Below are 23,065 nucleotides of genomic sequence, written 5' to 3' on the forward strand. Positions count from 1 at the left end.
AGAATGTAACATAGGCATATGCATGTGATATACGAAAACTGTTACGTGTCAAACATCCTGCAATGGCATGATGTAACATCTATGGACAGTGCGTATGTAGCACATGGATAACGTATGCTCGATACTGATTTCTGTAGTAAGCAAGAGGATTTCGTATATTTGTATATACAATATACCGCTGTCCGAAGAACGGATTTTTCTCAGTGTGCAGTTCATAAGAATGCAATTACGTGGGTGCTGAACCTGTGGGTTCAGTATTTCTTGATAAATCCATTAAATCTTGTGCATGTAATCCCACAACAGAATACAGATATAGGTGGAAATTCATGTCACTTAATGACCTTCCCATTTTAAGGCAGTAATAAATGCGAAAATTGTCGATAAGTGATTCATCTACTTTGATTTTGCGAATAGTTGGTATTATGTGTGACATTGTCCATGCGGCGTCTAGGGTATGGCCGACGTAGATAAGCTAATAAAACGAAATACTTCAAAAGTTGAGCCAGTGGGTGCGTAAACGTAAACCTCGTGTAGCTTAGGTACAGGCTGCATAATTACTTTATTACATCAGTGTTAATGTGCATCCTTAAATTGGGATAGTGTAGTTTCCGCAGTTCAGATCAAGAATACGTGTAGGGGAGAAGGGGGTACATTTGAACACCTGTTTTCGGGTATTCGTTTTTCCTTCCAAACGCTTAGTAAATTTCCTTATAGAATTGCAGTATATGCTAAATATAATATACACTACATTTGCCATAAAATGGAGGACTTTGTTCGAACTTGTCATTGTATGCAAAGGCGTAGGAGGTGTCGTTCAAATGTACCCCCTTGGGGGGTAGATTGAAACAAGCATGGGGTAGATTTGAACTTACATGGGGAAGTTTTGAACACACCATTATTTTACTACAATAATCTTTATTTTCATGATTAATTCGTTTATGAATATCAAAACTAATGAAATAAAGCAACAATAACGGTTTAAGGCACAAGTATTAGCCAATCGTACATGGGAAGGAAATAATAATAATAGTAATAAGAGCTAAAACATATATGCTGTACTTTATACGTTAGACAAAAAAATCAACATGATATGTGGACAAACATATCTATAGGCCTAGGCGTGCTCTGAAGAAAATTATAAAATATATATATATATATATATATATATATATATATATATATATATATATAATCATTGTAGACTATCTGTGAAAATATGATTATGATTAACTCTTTAATTTTGCTCAAAGGCATATTGCTAGTAGCAGTTTGTTAAAATTACATTTTTTCACTACTAAGCGGGTATTGGATATGAAATTTATCCAACCCTATAATTCTGACAATCTACATTTGGGATGCGCATGAATCGAGACACACTGAAATATTCGAGACGAGATAAATATTTCCCGACTCAAATTTTCGAGTGGAATCGAGACTGCTCGTAAAAATCTCGCCTCGACTCGAATGTCTCGAAAATCTTTCTATAATTTTTAATGTTATTTTGAAGAAAGTATTCACTTAGAAATAGCCTTGAAACGAATTCCAGCAATTAGTATTTTAGAAAGGTACAGAACGCATAAACTTAATAGTTAATCTTTCGAGATTAAGATTTAATATTCAGCTCAATTCAGTTAATTAAAAACTAATAATTAATGTCGTGATATTTGATTGTACCTCAAATATAATAATAATAATAATAATAATAATAATAATAATAATAATAATAATAATAATAATAATAATAATAATAATAATTGGTTATGTAATTTATATAAAACTATTGCGATAAAGTGAACTTCATAAATTCTCTGGACGAAATGGGAGGGTGCGAATCCGTCGTGTTTCAAGGGAACAGCTCCTTGATACCTGTACTGCGGGACGGAGACAAGCTTGCCGCGGATTAATTTGCTCTGGGAAACATTCACGTTAGCATCCCTGTGTCTAGTGGATCTCGAGTAAAGCACCATGACGACCGATGCGTATCGTACACTGCTTACAGACTACGTACACCCCTTCATGGTGACAATGCTTCCCAACGGTAGTGGCATTTTTCAACAATATAATGCACCATGTCACAAGGCCAGGAGTGTGATGGAGTGGTTCCAGGTCCAATTGATATGCTGGCCTCCCAACTCGCCGGATCTAAATCGAACACATATCGGATGTGATTGAACGTGACGTCAGAGCGCATCGCCCCCTCCCCGGTGACCTGTATGTGCACATGTGGTGCCAACTCTCTCCAGCGACCTACGAACGATCATTGCGTCCATGTCAAGGCGCGTTGCCGATATTATCCGTGCCAAAGGTTGACATACTGACAATTAGGTAGGTAGTCATAATGTTCTGGCTGATATGTGCCTATATTTTAACTCGTATATTTTGTCTCGAGTCGAATTTCGAAACGTCTCGTCTCGAATTCGAGCCGATTCGAGAAACGAGTCGAGGCAAAAACATATTTTCGAGTCGAGGCAACATTTTCTCGAAACAATACAGGCTTAAATCTCGACTCCATTCGACTCGCGCGCATTCATAATCAACATGAAATGTCAGAATTTTTGCAGTACGCTTCGTCCCTCAAGATCTTGTTGAAGCATTAGGAAGTTTACACACAATATCACCAGCTGGCACTGAACATTTGTTTTCCTTGTCTGGGAACACAAACATGTTGTTGGTACCTTTACATTTCAGAAAAGTAGAGGTAGAACAATGTTCAAATATGCCCCATAATTTTTGTTCAAAACTGCCCCAACCGGCATGACAAAGCAAAATTTGATAATACACAAACAGCATGAACTACTGTGAAAGACAAAGGGCAATACTAGATAAGTAAATTAATGTGCTTACTTCTGCAATGAATGCCAGATAATATCGAAACACAGGCTTCTGGCAAAAATCTTACAGAAGTTCAGAAAACTTCCAAGTTTCCACCCCACAAATATAACAAAGTACTTCTGTTCATCAACAGATACACTAAAATGGTAGATAACAGTTGACGGGTACGTAACGGAGTGTTGCAAAGCTAAAAATTTTGAAACCACGATATATGCTATTATTCCTGGCCTGTTATCTTAAATGTTCTAAGGTACCCCCCGTTCAAATGTACCCCCCTCTCCCCTACAAATTCATTTTACTTTGAAACTCACACATCTTGATGCAAATAGTTGCATCACGCCTTCTAGACTCTACATGTGTTGACATGTCCAAGTAATCCACCAGGAACTTGTCGGTCTAAAATTCAGGAGCGCTACAAGAGATACTCGTAATTGTTCAAAAAATACATTTATGGGTGCACACTTAGTAGTAGTAATGATAGGGTAGTAGTTAAGTAGTAGCCAGGCCGAAACCAGAGGGACTAGGGGGACCAGGCCCCGCTAAACTTTTTGTTGCCCCTCTAGACTTCAATACAAAATTTTATTATTAATACAAAGAACACAATTTAGATATTTATAAGATAATTTATAATGACTTGCCCCCCCCCCCTAACATATTCGCGGTCCCCTAAACCTTTGTATCTGGTTTCGGGCCTAATAGTATAGTAATAGGCTAGTAGTAGTAGTAGTAGTATAGTAAGGCAGTAGTGGTAGTAGTTGAGTAGTAGTAGTAATAATAATATACTACTAGTAGTAGAAGAGTAACAGTAGTTCGGGTTAGGTTACGGTAGGTTCAGGCAGCGAAATAGTCATATGTCAAGTCCCTTGTGCATTAGTTTGCAGGGGGGCGCGGTGGCTCAGTGGTAGAGCGTTCACCTCTGGTGCTTGGGGTCCCGGGTTCGATCCCAGCCCCCGCCAAGTGAACTTTGTGGTGGACAAACACCGTGCTCGTGGGTTTTCTCGGGGTTCTCCCGTTTCCTCCCACTTTCTTCATTCCACCATTTCACTCATCTCTCTCATTATCACCGTCTCCTTTAGCCTAATCGGCATAACCGTGGGACGTAAAACTCAAAGATTTCATTTCATTTCATTAGTTTGCAGCCCTGCAATAATGCCTCTTATGAAGAGTTTCATAGAAATGAAAGCAATATCTTATTGCTTGTTCATAGATGACTTACATGTTCTTCGCCTTAATTCCTTAAACATTTGTCTTCTGTTCTGAATTAACACCTTTTACCTGTAAATTGTAATTTAAAAAATGTTCACATATTCTTAATCCCGTTTCTGCCACTCCAAAACACTTACTAAACCTACAAGAGTTCATTTGGTGCTTAAAGAAATTGATATATCATGAATGTCAGTACATTTACAAAATAGAATATAACTGAGGAAACCTGAAATTTCAATCTTGATACATGTATTAGTGCGCAGCACGAAATGAGATTAAAAAAATATCCCAGCGTTCTTTCCGCCTTTGATAGGACAAGCTGCAATTATTTACGCATTATTCAGTGCATTGTTTGTGTATAATCTTGTTCGTTTGCTGAATGTAAAACGCAACTCACACAACGGCTGTAACAATATAATGACTTTTATTGTCCACTAGTATACGAACAAATTCCAGGTATGTCTTAAATTATAATCCACCTTGGCATATTATCAGCCCTAATGCTGTGAACAGAGCTGGCTTGCTTATGGATACACTACGCATGAAGCGCTCCAGGTTAGTGACGTCATTAAGTGACATCATGTGCTGTTGCTCTCGTTATGTCAACATAAGAACTCCCCTCGTGGTCAGCAGATCCCCTTTCGACGGCTTATGCCAGCTGAACATCTGTTCAGAATTGCATGGGTACCACATAAGGCAACTCATGGACTTATTGAAAATCTAGCTATATGGGACCATGTATATTCGACATTCCTTTTCGTGGGACCTAACAACAAACACAAGTCTCATACTTTTGGATATATTGTAACATATTCCAACCCAAGCCAACATTCTGTAGAAGTAACACCGTTCGCATCCTAGTTATAGCATGTAGGGCCACTTTGGGGCCCCGTATTTCGGAAATTTCTGCGTATGAGCCCAAACGACAAAATACGTGTCTCCTACTTTGGTCTCCCGTAACACATATCCGGACCCAAGCCAAATCGGTTGTGTACAAGTAACGTGATTCGCTTCCTAGTTATAGCATGTAGGGCCACTTTGGGGCTCCGTATTTCGGAAATGTCTGCGTATGGGCCCAAACGACAATATACGTGTCTCCTACTTTGGTCTCCCGTAACACATATCCGGATCCCAGCCAAATCGGTCGTGTACAAGTAACGTGATTCGCTTCCTAGTTATAGCATGTAGGGCCACTTTGGGGCCCCGTATTTCGGAAATTTCTGCATATGGGCCCAAACGACAAAATACATTTCTCCTACTTTGGTCTCCCGTAACACACATCCGGATCCCAGCCAAATCGGTTGTGTACAAGTAACGTGATTCGCTTCCAAGTTATAGCATGTAGGGCCACTTTGGGGCTCCGTATTTCGGAAATTTCTGCGTATGGGCCCAAACGACAAAATACGTGTCTCCTACTTTGGTCTCCCGTAACACATATCCGGACCCAAGCCAAATCGGTTGTGTACAAGTAACGTGATTCGCTTCCTAGTTATAGCATGTAGGGCCACTTTGGGGCTCCGTATTTCGGAAATGTCTGCGTATGGGCCCAAACGACAATATACGTGTCTCCTACTTTGGTCTCCCGTAACACACATCCGAACCCCAGCCAAATCGGTTGCTTACATTTGGGACCGTTTCCTCGTAAGTATTTTAAAAATATATTATGTTTATGATTCTATCCCCCTCGAAAGAACTCTATATGCCCGTCATGCATACAATAGGGATGGACACCAGCAAGTTTTCTTTAAAACTCGACTCGACTTGAAGCAGACATCTTTGAGCGAGCTCGACTCGAAAAATTTCCCCCAACTCGACTCGAATTCGGATCGAGTTTCGAGTCGAGTCAAGCTAAAATGAGCCAATTCGAGCTAAATCCTTTCTGTAGTTCCAAGTACTACTCTCTCCAAGTATCCTATTTATACATAGACAATATAATTATCAATCATAATACTACTACTAGGCTACTATAACTAATTATTAATATAACACCGTGTATAAAGATGGAATATAGGCGGTTTGTATCTGAATACTAAAAAATAGTTGACTGTCGATCTCGGTCGTCAAGAAATCTTCAGGAGGCAAGGACATCGGTCACGAGGTTCTATGTTTGAGTTCAGGAGGAGCAAGTATTCGGGCTCGAGCAAAAATTGTTAAAAGTTATAGGACTCCAGCCAAACATGTTCAAAACTGCTCGACACGAGTTTAGGGTTGTCAACGACTCAAGCGGCTCGCTCACAGCTCATTCACTTATCGAGCCGAACCGAGAAGTGAGCCGAGCCAACAGCTCACCCAATCGAGCCAGCTCGAGCCGATGGCTCACACAAGCCCAACCGAACCGAGCTGATTGCTTACCCCAACCGAATCGGTTCGAGTCCTCGGCTCAGTTGAGCTGACTCGAACCCAGACTATGACTCGTTTCAACGGAGCTGGTTCAAGCCATTGGCTCCAATCGAGCCGAGTCGATGACTCGTCCCTACCGAGCCGACTCTAGCCATCGGCTCAATTGAGCCCAGTCGATGGGTCATCCCAACCAAGCCAGCTCAAGCTGTTCGCTCAGTTGAACCGAACCGAGCCGGTTGACATCACTATTCCAGTTGGGCTTCTGCTTTGGCTAAAAAATTTGGACCGTGCAGTTCTCAGCCTTGATGGTAAGAACTACAGTATATACTTATATTGGTGCTCACGACGTCATTAACTTGTTCTGCCACCAACGAATTTCGAGGTACTTCGTTTCGCTTCTTTTGTGCGTGTTTTGTGTCGCTTTGTGCGCCTGTTCCCACATTATGTGCGTCACCGGAAGTGGGTAAAAATGGGCCTACAAATATGGCGGAACAAGTTATTGCTGTTCCGCCACCAATGAATTTCAACGTCGTTTCCTTCACATTGCTTTGTGCGTCTAATTCCACGTTTTGTGCGTCAAGGAAAGTGGGTTAAAATTAGTCCCCAAGATGGGACGAAAATGACCCACTGTTCCGCCACCAACGAATTTCGAGGTCGCTCCTTTCGCTTCGTTTAGTGCCAGTTTCTTGTCATTTTGAGCGTATTTTCACGTTTTGTGTGTCACTGGAAGTGGGTCAAAATGGGCTTCCAAGATGGAACGAAAATAACCAAGAGTTCCACCACTATCGAATTTCGAGATCGTTAATTTCACATCGCTTACCCTTTGTGCGCCTATTTCGACGTTTTGTGCGTCACTGGAAGAGGGTCAAAATGGGCCTCGAAGGTGGGACGAAAATGAGCCACTGCTCCGCCACTACCGAATTTCGAGATCCTTCCTTTCGCATCGACAAGTGAATGTTTCGTGCCGTTTCTTGCCCCTATTTCCACGTTTTGTGCGTCACCAGAAGTGTGTCAAAATGGGTCTCCAAATTATGACGAAAATGACCCACTCTTCCGGCACTATCGAATTTCTAGGTCGTTTCTTTCGCATCGTTTAGTGCCTATTTTTTTATTTTTAGTTTTCTGCTCCTACTTCCTCGTCTTGTGCGTCACCGGAAGTGAGTTAAACGGGCCTTCAAAGTGGGAGTTAAATGACTCACTGCTCCGCCACTACCGAATTTCGAGGTCTTTCCTTTTGCATGGACTAGTGCCTGTTTTGTGTCCCTATTTTCACGTTTTGTACGTCACCAGAAGTGTGTCAAGATGGGCCTCCAAGGTGTGACGAAAATGACCCACTGTTCCGACACTTTCGAATTTCTAGATCGTTTCTTTCGCATCGTTAATTCCTTTAAAAAAAAAGTTTTCTGCACCTTATTTCTCGTCTTGTGCGTTAAACGGGCCTTTAAAGTGGGAGTTAAATGGCTCACTGTTCCGCCACTATTGAATTTCGAGGTCGTTTCTTTCACATCGTTTAGTGCCTGTTTTGTACGTTTTGTGCGTCACCTGAGGTAGGTCAAAATGGACCTATGAATATAACGAAACAAGTTAATGCTGTTCCGCTACTAATGAATTTGGAGGACGTTTCCTTCACATCATTTAGTGTGTATTTTGTACCGTTCGGTTCGCCTACTTCTACGTTTTGAGCATCACCAGAAATGCGTCAAAATGGTTCATCAAAGTATGAGGGAAAAAAGCCATTGTTCCGCCACTATCGAATTTGAACGTTTCTTTCGCACCGTGTAGTGTCTGTTTTGTACCGTTTTGTGCGCTTATTTCCACTTTAGTGCGACAACGAAAATGGGTCAAAATGGCATACAAGGATAGCGGAATAACTGTTCCGTTACCATCGAATGTCGAGGTCGTTTCCTTCACATTTTTTGTGCGTGATTTGTGTCGCTTTGTGCATCAGTAGAAGTGGGTCAAAATGACCTTGAAAATGGGATGAATATGTCTTTTTCTGACATATTCGTAGGTCCTCTTTGACCCACTTTCGGTGGCGCACAAAACGTGAAAACATGCGCAGAAACGGTACGAAACATCACTAAACAATGCGAAAGAAGCTACCTCGAAATTCGATACTGGTGGGACAGTGCGTCATTTTTCTTCCCACATTGAATGCCCATTTTGATCCACTACCATTGATTCACAAAACGTGGAAATAGGCTTACAAAACTGTAGAAAACACGCACAAGACGATGTGAAGGAAACGACCTCGAAATCGTTCCTGACGGAACAGCATTAACTTGTTCCGCCATTTTGTAGGATAACATTGACCCATTTCCGGTGACGCACAAAACGTGGAAATAGGCACACAAAACCACATGAAACAGGCACCAGGCGATTTGAAGGAAACGACCTCAAAATTCGTTGGTGGCGGAAGAGCATTAACTTGTTCCGAAATATTTGTAGGCCCATTTTGACTCATTTCCGGTGACGCACAAAACGGGAATAGGCGCACAATTTGACAGAAACCACGCACAAAACGATGCGAAAGATTGCATCTCGAAATTCGTTAGTGGTGGAACAGTGGGTCATTATTTTTCCACCATGGTGGCCCATTTCGATCCACTTCTGATGACACACAAAACGTGGAAATAGGCGCACAAAACACGCACAAAACGATGTGAAGGAAACGACCTCGAAATTCGTTGGTGGCGGTGGCGGAACAGCATTAACTTGTTTCGTTACATTCGTAGGCTCATTTTGACCCACTTTCGGTGACGCACAAAACGTACAAAACAGGCACTAAACGATGCGAAAGGAACGACCTCGAAATTCGATAGTGGCGGAACAGTGAGTCATTTAACTCCCACTTTGAAGGCCTGATTAGCTCACTTCCGGTGACGCACAAAACGAGGAAACAGGCGCAGGAAACTTTAAAAAAATAGGAATTAAACGACGCGAAAGAAACGACCTAGAAATTCGATAGTGGCGGAACAGTGGGTCATTTCCTCACAGATTGGAGGCCCATTTTGATACACTTCCAGAGACGCACAAAACATTAAAATACGCGCTCAAAACGGCAAGAAACTGGCACTAAACGATGAGAAAGAAGAAACCTCAAAATTCGTTGGTGGTGGAACAGTGGATCATTTTCGTCCCACCTTGGGGACCAGGGGCCGCGGTGGCTCAGTGCTAGAGCGTTCACCTCTGGTGCTTGGGGTCCCGGGTTCAATCCCAGCCCCCGCCAAGTGAACTTTGTGGTGGACAAACACCGTGTGCGTGGGTTTTCTCGGGGTTCTCCCGTTTTCTCCCACTTTCTTCATTCCACCATTTCATTCATTTTTCATAATCACCGTCTCCTTTAGCCTTGCCGGCATAACCGTGGGACGTAAAACTCAAAGATTTCATTTTTTTCACCTTGGGGACCCATTTTAACCAACTTCCCATGACGCACAAAACGTGGAAGTAGGCGCAGAAAACGGCACAGAGCGATGTGGAAAAACGACGTCGAAATTCGCTGGTGGCGGAACAGCAATAAATTGTTCCGCCATATTTTTGGGCCCATTTTGACCCACTTGCGATGACGCACAAAAAGTGAGAATAGGCGTACAAAATAGCACAAAACGATGCAAAAGGAACTATCTCGAAATTCGTTAGTGGCGGAACAAGTTAATGACACCGGTGCTCACGGCATTTGATGTTCTCTCGTTCTAAAAAAAATCTATAGACGTTTCGGTATCGAGACGAGACGAGATGCACTAAAAGTACGAGGCAAAATGCAACGCTGTCGTGAGCACCATTAAAAGTATTCCACATTACTGCTTACATTTTTCATGGCTTTCGCTTTCCAGTATAATCAGATCATGATTTTAAAACGAGTTAAAACGAGCTGAACGAGGGAGCTATTTGTCAAACTCGGCTCGTCACGAAACTCGACATCAATTTATGGAGGAAAAAAATAAACAGAGCGTGTTCTTGCATTTTTTTAAAAAATCTCTTTTATGGAAAGGGTACTTTCTACGTATGGAAAATTGATAGTGGGTTGATTTTTAAAAAATAATCGAAAACGATCGATATTAGTTGAGAAACAAATTGAGAAACAAAAAATACAGTGTTTCGCATTATATATCCACTGCTTTCTATTATAATAATTGCTGAAGCGTGTGTTTAGCGTTCAGAGCTCAAGGAAATCAAGTTGTGAGAAAAAGAGACATAAAATTTGTACTGTAAGCTTAATTACATGGAAATTTTAAGTTTGTACGGTACGCTTAATTAGATGGAAAATTTAATACCTTTTTCCTTTACGTTGGTCTACTTTAACTAGATTTGGGACTTTCAAATTTTATTCTTTTTTCAACTAAAAATATCTATAATTCAATAAGGAAATAATTATCAATGATAATTATAATAATTATCTATATAATTGAATTCATTATAATTTGGTCCATGACAAACACTTTACCATTTCTTACTAGCTGTTATGCACGTTCTTCGCACGGATCAGATAAAATATCAATGTAAACAAACTGAACAACGGGAGAACAATTAAGAAACATTTCTAAAATTGGATATATTTTGTGTGAGTATATATCCAACAACGTACATGTGTTTTCATTGGGAAGGCCGATGGGGGGTGAATTTGAACTTAAACACTATCTGGAGTTACTATACATCAGAGCAACCCCGATAACTATGGATTCGACACAAATATTGGTCATTTTCTACTACTTCTACATGTCCCGGTAAAGGCCCCCTGAGAAAACCTTGGTTTGAATTGTGAAAAAATCTTCTCTGGTCCCCAGCCGATACACCTGCCATTTTCTACTACTTTCTACATATCCCAGTAAAAGCCCCTGTGATCCTCTGGTTACAATTTTGAAGAAACAACGCCTCTGGCCCGCAGCCGATGGGGACTGTATTTGGAAGTTAACGCCTGTGGAAGTATCACCATTCATCTCAGCGACAGCGAAAACTATGGATTTGGCACTAATGTCGGTCATTTTCCATTATTTTTACATGTCTCACAATTCTCCACCCCCGGTGACTCCCGGCCCGCACACAATGGTGGCTAAATTTGAAAATCATCGCTAATGAAAGTATCACCATTGATCTCAACGACCGCGAAAACTACGGATTTGACACTAATATCGGTCATTGTGGATTATTTTTACGTCTCTTGATCCCCTTTATAATGCCCCGTTCCTTAGCTGATGGGAGCTAAATGTTAAAGTAACGGCGGTCTTGAGTTTCACCATTGAGCTCAGCAAACACCGAAAACAATGGATTTGACATTAATATCTGTCATTTTCGATTATTTTTACATGTCTCGGAATTCCCCCCTGTGGTGACCCAAGGCCCGCATACAACAGTGGATGAATTTCAAAGTCCTCTCTAATGGTAGTGTCACCATTGATCTCAGCGACCGCAAAAACTATGGATTTGACACTAATATCGGTCATTTTGATTACTTTTACGTTTTGATATCCCTCCCCCCCCTTTCGTTGAGCCCCGGCTTGCAGCCGAATAGGGTGAATTTGGAAGTTAATGCGATCGGAGTTTCACTATTGATCTCAGCGACCGCGAAAACTATGAAATTGACACTAATCGACACTAAAATATCAATATAAACAAACTAAACAACGGGAGATCAATTAAGAAACATTTCTAAAATTGGATATATTTTGTGTGAGTATATATCCAACAACGTACATGTGTTTTCATTGGGAAGGCCGATGGGGGCTGAATTTGAACTTAAACACTATCGGGAGTGTTACTATACATATCAGCATCCCCAATAAATATGGATTCGACACAAATATTGGTCATTTTCTACTACTTCTCATGTCTCGGTAAACACCCCCTGAGACCTCCTGGTTCGAATTTTGTCAAAAACGCTTCGTCTTGGTGTGGGACCTGGACCAAGGTATCCATGACCAAAATTGTTACGGACTTGTCTGGTCCCGAGGCCGTTCCTGCTAAACGTCCCCCTGAGACCCCCTAGTTCGAAATATTAAAAAAAAACTCTTCGTCTTGATCTGGGGCCTAGATCAAGCTACCCGTGACCAAATTTTGAGAAGTTTCGGCTCACTCGTCTGGTCCACAGGCCGTTATTGTAATATAGCGGTGCTTGAGCGTTGATCGTAGAAATTCAAACTCCGATGAGTGATAATTTCGTAAGCTTATTTTATTACAAGTTTAAACTCTTTAGTCAGTAGAAAAGAGGGCGTGAATCATGGGTCAGAATTGATGACAATGGGTTTTGGTGGGTCTGTGAGTCACAGTGGGCGAGAGTGGTTCATGGTGGGTGGTGGGTCAGAGTGGGTCACGGTGGGTCGTGGGTCACGATGGGTGGTGAGTCAATTGGTCGTGGCTAGTTTTCATTGCCCCACGCCCTCTCTGAACTACAGTGTTGAAAGTTAATCAGTGAAAATCAATTGCAATTGATCAATCAATTGAAAGTAATTGCTGTGGAAATCAATTGCAATTGAATTAATTGCCAATTAATTTCAATTGCAATTGAATGACTGAATTCAATTGCAAATACTTTCCACTGCAATTACTTTCAATCAATTTATTAATTGCATTGATTCTCCATTATTAATTGCCAACTGCAATTAACAATTAATCATTACTTACTTCAATTGTTAATTGCATTTAACAATTAAATTTACAAATTAATTGTTAACTGTTAATTCAATTGAAATTTGCCCAACACTGATTGGTTGATGTAATCCTTGTGTAGGCGCTGGTTTCTTAATAATTCTTCGACGTTGCTTTGAGACTGTTCAATATATTTGTATTTAATAACACACAAGATTATATGAATTCAAAAAATACAAACAAAGTTGCTAGATGAACATTATTATATGTAGATTAATGCGATATTAACACAATACACAAGGCTACCGTTGCTTTCTTGGTGTCACGTTTTTACACACACACTCACCCCTGCTGGGAAGAAAAAGTATTAGTTTTTATGTTGCTGCCTCTTCATTTACTTACTGGCGTTAGTTTTTATTGAGAAGAACGCTAGTTCTGAACACTGATATTAAGGTGCATTATCACTAGTTGACTGCGATAATATTAAATATTTTTTTTATTTTTTTAAGAAAATCATCTTAAATCCAATATGGCCAACAAAAATTTATTTTAAAAAATATATAAAAGTGATTTTTTAGTCAAATGATTTTTTTCTGTTATCAATGTTGCACTAAACGGTATATACAGGATGATTCTGTAATACCGGTTGCAAGTAAAGAGCAAAATGTCTTACTTATAAATAAATTATTACACGATTGTGAAATTTATGTTTAAAATTGTTTTAAACTGTTCAAAATGGTTAAAACGTGTTTTTTGTGTGTATTTAAAACACATAAACATCTTTTCATGTTTTAAACACTTTTTCTAATCCTGCTGAACTACCATCTCTTTCCCGATTTGTTTATAAATAAAAAGAACTAATTACATTACTATTAAATTTCGGTGAGGTGAAGAACTATATTTCCTTTGCATATATTTCAGAAAGAACAAATAACGTCAATGCTTGTTACCATATATAGCAACTGATCAAATTTAATAGTGCCTAAAGTAGCCTAATTTGCTTGTTAAAACCTATTTTTGATAGAACCCCCCACATCAGACTTTTTTTTTAACAGTTTGTGAATATTTTGGAATTTTTTACAGAATCCTTGTTCTTATATCAAAAACAGTTTTTCTCATGTTAGGAAGATGAAACTTTGTATATGCACATTATATGTACACCTTATTAAAAACGAGTGAGCGTCCAAGCGTTTTTAGGACTTCTGAATTTAGAAAGAAATCGTAACTTAAGATTTGTTCTGTCTGTAGAAAGGGGAGGCGGCAAATGATGCCATTGCACGGGGCGGCAAATTACCTAGGGCCGGCCCTGAAGATACATACAAAACATGAATATAGGATGACATAATTTGAAGCAATACAAGGTGTTTCAAAATGAATATTGGGGGGTTGAAACTTTGCGATATTTATTACAATTATAAATAACATGTCAAATAAAAAGCAACTCGAGCAGTTTTGTACACATAACCACAAAAGTATCTCCCCCCTAAGTGCTCTAATTCCATTACTTGGGGTCCAGGTAATTTGCAGTTGTGAGAACGCCTAGACAGATGCAACCCAATTTACACGTAACTTTTCTCGGCACTGACAGCAGTTGGTAGCACTGAGTCAGGTGTTTATGCAGGTAAAATTGTATAGTAGGTGACAAACGAAACAGTTCTTAATTCTACGATTAATCTCTATGGTTTGGATGGTGATTTCTAGGGTTAGGATCTTGATGATTTTGCAACTTTTTTTCTGGATTAGTATAAACATTGCTCGTTGTGTTATAAATCCTGTTTTATTAAAAAGAAGTAATTTAAGACAAACTTGTTTGTGCATTTTTTGCCCATTTCTGTATATAAGTGCATTTTTTTTACAGTTTTTGGGCATTTTACATGCATATTTAGTATTTATTCTTACTTTTAACTGCATAACTCTCTTTTTTCTTATAAAAACAATAAATTGAAGTAGAATGCTTCCGCCTACACAAAATAAAATGCAAGGAAAATTTCTCTACACGATTCTAGTTCGAAGATTTGTTTGAGTAGGCGTGGCCAATGTCCGCAGACTGCAATCCCTGGCGATTAGTCACATGAAGCGAAGGAGCGAGAGTTCAGTGACCTTGGCATTCACTGTTTTGGTGAGCTGTTGGTAGACGCCTAATTCTGCAGTTTATCTGATTAAAATGCCGAAGACAAAAGAGAGTACTGCTTCCAAGCTTAAAAGATTTGTGAGTGAATTTGGAGGTGAAAAAGTACTTACAACAGATGGAAGTGTTCTCTACTGCAAGGTGTGTGATACGGCAGTTTCAGCCGAAAGAAAATTTACCGTTGAACAGCATGTTTCAAGGGAGAAGCACACACGGGGACTTAAGTTACGCGCGAAACGAGAGGCTAACGCCGTGCAACAACTTTTCCCGCAGTATGGTACATCCAAAAATCATTCTGCTTTTGTTTCGAAGATTTGTGCGAAGCATTTATTTGTGCTGACATTCCGTTAAACAAAGTGGACAACGTGACATTACGTGCCTTTTTGGAAAAATACACCTCCCCGATTCTTCGACCTTAAGGAACAATTACGTGAACAAACTTTACGAGAAAACAATGCAGTTTATTAGACAAGAAGTGGACGGAAAGAAAATATGGGTGTCCATGGATGAAACGTGTGATTCGGAGGGACGAAATGTAGTGAATGTTGTTGGAGTGATGCAGGAGGGTGGGCCGGGTAAAACATTTCTTTTGAATTGCGAAGTTCTGAAAAGGGTCAATTATTCCACGATCAGTAAGTTATTTGATAAATCAATGCATCTCTTATGGCCTAATGCGTCCTTTACGAAAAGCGTGCTGCTCTTTGTAACCGATGCTGCACCGTGTATGGTAAAAGCAGCGAACTCACTGCAGGCGCTATATTCGAAAATGATTCACATTACGTGCCTCGAGCATGGTTGCCACAGAGTGGCTGAAGAGATACGTGTGCAGTTTCCTGATGTTGATAAACTCATAGGAAGTGTAAAGAAAGTGTTCAGAAAGGCCCCATCACGTGTAGCTGCTTTTAAGTTAGAGCATCCTGAACTCCCTCTACCACCTAGCCCCGTTCTTACCAGGTGGGAAACGTGGCTAGAAGCCTGTAAATACTATTGTCAAAACTTCGAAGCTGCGAAGAAAACGATAGACTCTTTCGACCCCTCCGAAGCTTCCGCGATTCGAACTGCACAAGAGATACTGGCCAATCCTGAAATTCAAGGCAAGCTTGTGTACATTCATGTAATTTTGGATTTCTACCGGGTGTGATTACTTCCTTAGAGAAATCTGGAGAAAAGTAGACAACTTCAATTGACTCAATCAAAAATGCAGTAAGTGCATTAGAAAGTGTTCTTGGGGAATGACAATTGGTAGTGTCAAGAAAAATGACAGATGTATTGAAAAAAACTCAGGTTACCATGTTTTGTGTGCGATAGTGGACATTCTTTCAGGCACAAAATTTGTACTGCCCAAATTAGAAAGTGATCTAGGAATAAGTGATATGGTCTGTTTCGAATATGCTCCGGTGGTTTTTGTAGAAACTGAAAGAACCTTTTCAATGTACAAATCGTTATTTGCAGACAACCACCATGCATTCCAGTTAGAAAACCTTCATATGATTTTTTGTTGTTTATTGCAACTTAGTTTTACGTGCTTCTTTTGAGAAAAACACAACAGAGTAGAACCACGTATATATATATATACATATATATAGGTAATACACTAATAAATAGTAACGGATGATTCTCTGTGAAAGCATTTTTTTTTTTCAAATTACACCCTCCATTCCGAAAGAAACCGAACTTTTGAAAACAAATAGTACCACTAGTGCCATCTGTTGTAATATTTTACCGGTAGATGGCGTAGTCCCTCATTGACAACTGGTATAAATGTCATGACATTTGGATGCACGGCAACAAAGTTATTGCGTTTCAACTGTCAGTGTGTTGTGTACATCGGTCGGAAAATGAGTTTCAAACAACGAGCTGCAATTGAGTTTTGTGTTAAACTGGGTAAAACTTTTAGTGAAACGCACCAAATGCTACAAAATGCATATGGTGATGAGTGTCTATCCCGTACGCAAGTTTACGAGTGGTTCAGGCGATTCAAATCGGGTAGAGAGACGCTGGATGATGACGAAAGATCAGGCCGTCCCAGAACCGGATTATCGGAAGAAAACATCGAAAAAGTGCGTGAATTCATCAAACATAACAAAAAATCGTCGGTGAAAGTTATTGAAATGGAATTAGGCATTCCTCAAACAACCGCATACCGCATTTTGACCGAAGTTTTGGGCCTTAAGAAGGTTAATTCGCGGTTTGTACCACACAAATTCACCGAAGACTAAAAAGTTGATCGAATTGCGCATTGCAAAGAAATCGTTAAAAGTGCTCGGCAGGATCGAAACTTCTTGAAATCGATTGTAACTGGTGACGAGACGTGGTGTTTTGAATATGAGCCCGAAACAAAGCGGCAAAGTGCTGAATGGAGAGCGCCGGATGAAGGAACACCCAAAAAAAGTCGCTTGGTGAAGTCAAAAGTTAAGGTGATGCTGATTTGTTTTTCGATTCAAAAGGAATTATCCACAAGGAATTTGTTCAGCCCGGCCAGACAGTCACTGGAGAGTTTTACTTGGGCGTCATGAAGCGTTTGCTGGCAAGAATTCGTCGTATTCGGCCCGAATATCGCGAAATCGGCATTTGGACTCTTTTGGACGATAATGCACCATCACATCGTTCGCGACTTGTAACTGAATTTTTGGTCAAAAATCACATTATTCGGTTGCATCATCCGCCCTATTCACCAGATCTCGCTCCGTGCGATTTCTATCTGTTCCCGAAACTGCATTTGGCGATGAAAGGAAAGTGGCACGCATCGATTGATGGCATTGAGAAGGCGACGACCGCCGTCCTAAAGACCATTCCAATAAAGGACATGGAGAAGTCGTTTGACAACTTGTTGGAGCGTGCAAATATGTGTATCGATGCAGAAGGGGAATACATTGATTAATAAAAATGATTTGTTCCAAAATGTACATTGCTTTTTTGTTTTTTTTAAAACGTTCGGTTTCTTTTGGAATGGAGGATGTATAGTGCATTTTTTAAAGATTTTTAGTGCATAATTGCATTTTTTATTTTGCATTTTCCCCGCATTTATAGTGCAATAAAATCCTAACCCTAGTGATTTCCAAAGAACACCATGTATTAATTTCAATATTATTGTGTATGTAATGTATTATTTTTTTATATACTGTAAGTTTAGAGAAATAAAAGTACTGACCAAGCATGAATCAGTAAATGCTCGAAAGTAGCTGAAAATATCAAATGTAGAACAACTGCTGGAAATAAGTTAGTAAATGATTGCCTTCATTGATATATCTTCTTCAATTCTCCTCGTTCCAACATCTTTTTCTTTCTGGAGGAAAGAAGATCCTGCTTGTCACACTGAGTATCTGTTGAAATTGAAACATTTGAACCTGGCCGGGATTCGAACGCGGGTACGCCAAATAGAAGCTCAATACGCTAACCACTTACCTACCCCGTCACTTTACCTTTCATCTAAACTATTAGCTAGTTAAAGTCGTTGCATGTAACATTATCCACAAAATACTAATATTCGTATAAGGAGACAATCCTTATGAGTGTCACAATGACTTACTCGAGATTTCCTTCTTTAACTCAAAAGCAAGTTATATAGACCTTCGTCAAGGAGGAAAATATCACGAAACGTTCTTCAAAATGAGGCTACGTCATCGTTTTTAACTGCTCCCGATTTACATTACTACTATTCTTCCTCACCGTAACTTCTAATTGCCAAAGGAGAAAAGCCGGCAAATACTATTTTTGCATTCTTTGAATTGCATCAACACGTGTAGAAATAGTATGTGCTATGTTTATCTAATATAACTACTAGTTTATTTTCTTGCCTTTGTATAAGGAATTCATGGCAAAATGTGAAAGCAGAGAACTTCCATTACAGCGACCCGGGTTCGCACCCCGACGTGGCATGTATTATTTTTTCTTTATTGGAAGGCATTTTTACGTAATTGATATTGTAATTCTGTTATTCCTTTATTATTATTATTATTATTATTATTATTATTATTATTATTATTATTATTATTATTATTATTATTATTATTATTATTATTACAAACATATTATTATTATAAACTGCACAAACAAAAGCAGTTTTTGTTACAAGACTCGATCCGACCGTTACATGTGAAGAATTATCGAATTTTGTTAAAGACAGTGCTGATATAGACGTACAAAAATGTGTAAAATTAAAAACAAAATACAACAGCTACTCTTCCTTTTATGTTTCCGTCTTGTCAAATAATTTTGATGATATTTTGAAAGCTAATGTATGGCCGGAAGGAGTACTTTTTACTGAATTCTATGGAAGACTCAGAGATAATATTGTGAGTGTAAATACTGTTTAAACTAAACATAATGAGCAATCAATTAGATAAGTCAATTATATTGTTTTATCAAAATGTAAATGGTTTAAATAGTAAAAAATCAGACTTTATTGACGAAGTTAATTGCACTGATTATGACTTAATATGCATTTCTGAGAGTTGGTTTAAGCATGACAAAGTTCATTTTGAACAGCTTACTGAGCAATATAACGTTATACGTAAAGACAGAAACCTTCAACTGACAAATAAAAGTACAGGTGGAGGTTTATTATGTTTGTAAATAAAAGATTAATGTATGACGTAGTACAGGTACCGTTTCCGAACCTAGATGTGGTTATTATAAAGTTATGTAATAATCCCCCAACCAATAAGTCAACCAATAATCCCCCAATATTAATAGGTTTGCATTATCTTCCACCTAACTAACCACCCAAAGAATTTGTAAATTATTGTGATTGGCTGAATAAGTTATTAATTGAGAAAAGTTTGAAAATGTTGCTTCTTGGAGATTTCAATTCTGCAGGTATTGATTGGCATAATGGAATCGTAAAAACTAAGCATTCTCATCTAAAAACAAAAGCAGAGAAGATGTTAGAGTTAGCGTCTATATTTAGCTTAAAGCAGTATAATCAACCATACAACTCTCAGTTGCCGTATAATATATTGGATCTTGTTCTAACTGATATTACTGAATGCTCAATATGGTTTGATGAGAGTCCATTAGTCAAGGTAGATAGGTTTCACCCACCTTTCGTATTCGAATGGCAGGTTGACGAAAAATTAAATTTCTTAAATGCAGATACAGCTCAAGCTCAAGGTGAGTTATATGACTATGTAAGAGCAGACTTCTATCAATTATACGAGGACATTAAAAATGAGATGAAAGTAGATAGGCTTTCAGGAAATGTAAATAACAGTACGGTATTGTTTCAAGATTGTTTGGAAAATATATTGAATGCAAATGTACCGAAAAAGCATATTATACAAAAGAAGAAATACAAGGCTCCTTGGATTACTAAAGAGCTAAAAGCATTAATTAATAATAAAAAAAATATATTTTGTAAAATTTAACTGGTAATTTAGTCATTTATGAAAAATTTTCGGTTTTAAGAAAAAATGTTAAAAGAATGTACAGTAAACTTTAAAAATGTTATTTTGAGCAGTTGCAGAATAGTATTTGTGCCAACAAAGTGTATTTTTGGAATAACTTTAAAAAGTCTCAAGACAAAAGTGTACCAAATAGAATTTTCTTCCATGGTACCACAATTACAGGGGCAAAGCAAATTGCTGAAAGTTTTAAAGATGTACTGTATTTTACAATAATTTTAATTTAAAAGTTAATACCCTAGATTGTGCTGTAGTTAGCAATCTGAACAGCAATAATATAACGATTCCAGTAATATGTGAAAATGATGTTACTGAAGTAATAGATAAACTTCGGCCATTAGCATCTTCAGGACCTGGGAGCTTTCCAAATTATATCCTTAAAGCATGTTCGAAAGAAATAGCTCCAGTCTTGTCAAAAATATACAATACCTCATTAAGAACAGGGTCATTCCCATCTAAATGGAAACATGTACAAGTGGTACCGGTTTACAAGAATAATGACAAGTTAAATCCGAACAACTACAGGCCGATAACCTTATTGAACATATTCTCTAAAATTTTTGAAACCATCATTCACAAACACTTGTTTTTTAATGTAAAAAATATATTGCAAAAATCACAGCATAGCTTTTATAAAGGGAAATCAGTTGTAACCAATCTCTGTGAAATAACGGATTTTATCTACTATGCAATGAAAAGTAGATCACAAACTGATGTCATATACATTGACATGAGTAAAGCTTTCGATTCAGTTGACCATAGATTACTATTAAAAAAAACTACAAATACAGGTGTAACACCTTTGTACTTAAAATTTTTTGAAAGCTATTTGACTGGTAGAACATACCAAATTAAAATTGGAAATGTCATGTCAGATTCAGCCAGTATTAGTAACGGTGTTCCTCAAGGTTCTCCTCTGGGCCCATTACTTTTCTCTATTTTTATTAATGACTTACCAACAGTTTTAAATCATTCAAATGTTTTACTTTATGCTCATGACATTAAGCTTTTTAGTGTAGTAAATAATATTGAGGACAACGATAGGCTACAAGATGACTTAAATAGAATCATTATGTGGTGCAAGGATAACGGTATGAGTATCAATCGTCTGAAAACTAAGTGCATGACCTACAGTAACAAATCACAATACTATGTAAGTCAATACGAAATACAAGGTACTGTAATACAGAAAGTTGACACAATAAAGGATTTAGGTGTAACATTTGACAGGTCACTACGCTTTGGTGATCATATACAAAATGTATGTAATGAAGCAAGAAAAGTAATCGGTTACCTGTTTAATCAATGGCCTGCTTTCTGTTAATCAAATACATATGTACTCTTATATAAATTACTGGTAAGGTCGAAACTAGAATATGCATCAGTGACTTGGAACAGCCTAACAAAAACTCTCGTAAACAAACTCGAGATGGTGCAAAAGTGTTTTATTAGAATACTTTGTTTTAAGTTAGGACTTGACTATTATTCTAGCACGTATGAATATTGGATAACGTATTTTAATTTGGAACGACTGGCTGATAGGAGAAAATTGATTGAATCTGTATTTGTAGAAAAGTTACTTGACAACCAATATACCTCAGACTATATTTTTAAAAATGTTGATTTTAAAGTTCCAACATATGGTACAAGGGCAAAAATTTTATTGCAACCGCATAATAGAAAACATATTTTAATCTGTAGGATTTTAGAAAGCTATAATGAATACCTATCTTAAAATATGACTTTACTTTAGAATTTTAAATATAACTTAGTAGTTTTTATTTTTTTTTTTACTTTTAATTTTTGACACTTCTTTGTTTTAATAATTGACGTACACTACACTGTTAGTATCTTTATTATTAATAATTTATGTTATAGATGTAATCATAATTTTATCACTAGTACTATATATTCATTGCTAAAATAATGTAGAATAAGACAAAGTGCTGTATTTTTGCTGTATTTCAGCTGTTCTCAGCACGTAAAAAATAAAGTTTATTATTATTATTATTATTATTATTATTATTATTATTATTATTATTATTATTATTATTATTATTATTATTATTATTATTATTATTATTATTATTGCAAAGTCGAGACTCGGCTACATATTTTACCTTAAATGAATTTTTGACTGGATTTCAGGTCTTTTTGTTTAATAATCAACACACTCCATTATATAAGGTTTGGGGGAGGGAAATATCCTGTTGCTTTTTATTTGTTTACTTGCATAGTACACCAAGCCTGGAAGACTACATTTCACCTTTCTATATTTACAGGAAGTGCCCTAAAGGTTTTGACGATCATAAGAGAATAAATGATGAAATCAATGAACTTTGCGTATTAACAACATTTAAAGTAGGCTATCAGGTTGTCGGAAAAGTCTTGACGTATTTCGGTAAAATATTACAAATGATGATTTGTGGATATACTAGAGTTATTTGGATCATGCAATAGTTATGTCATGAATAGCTAAGATGTTGAGCGTTTTGTGTATTAATATTGCTCTTTCTTTGGTTTGGTTTTACAGATTTGACAACACATAACAGATGGAAGACCGAATATTGCATGT

The sequence above is a fragment of the Thermobia domestica genome, chromosome 9 (assembly GCF_964235325.1).
Source record: "Thermobia domestica chromosome 9, izTheDome1.hap1.1, whole genome shotgun sequence".
NCBI classification, from domain to species: domain Eukaryota; kingdom Metazoa; phylum Arthropoda; class Insecta; order Zygentoma; family Lepismatidae; genus Thermobia; species Thermobia domestica.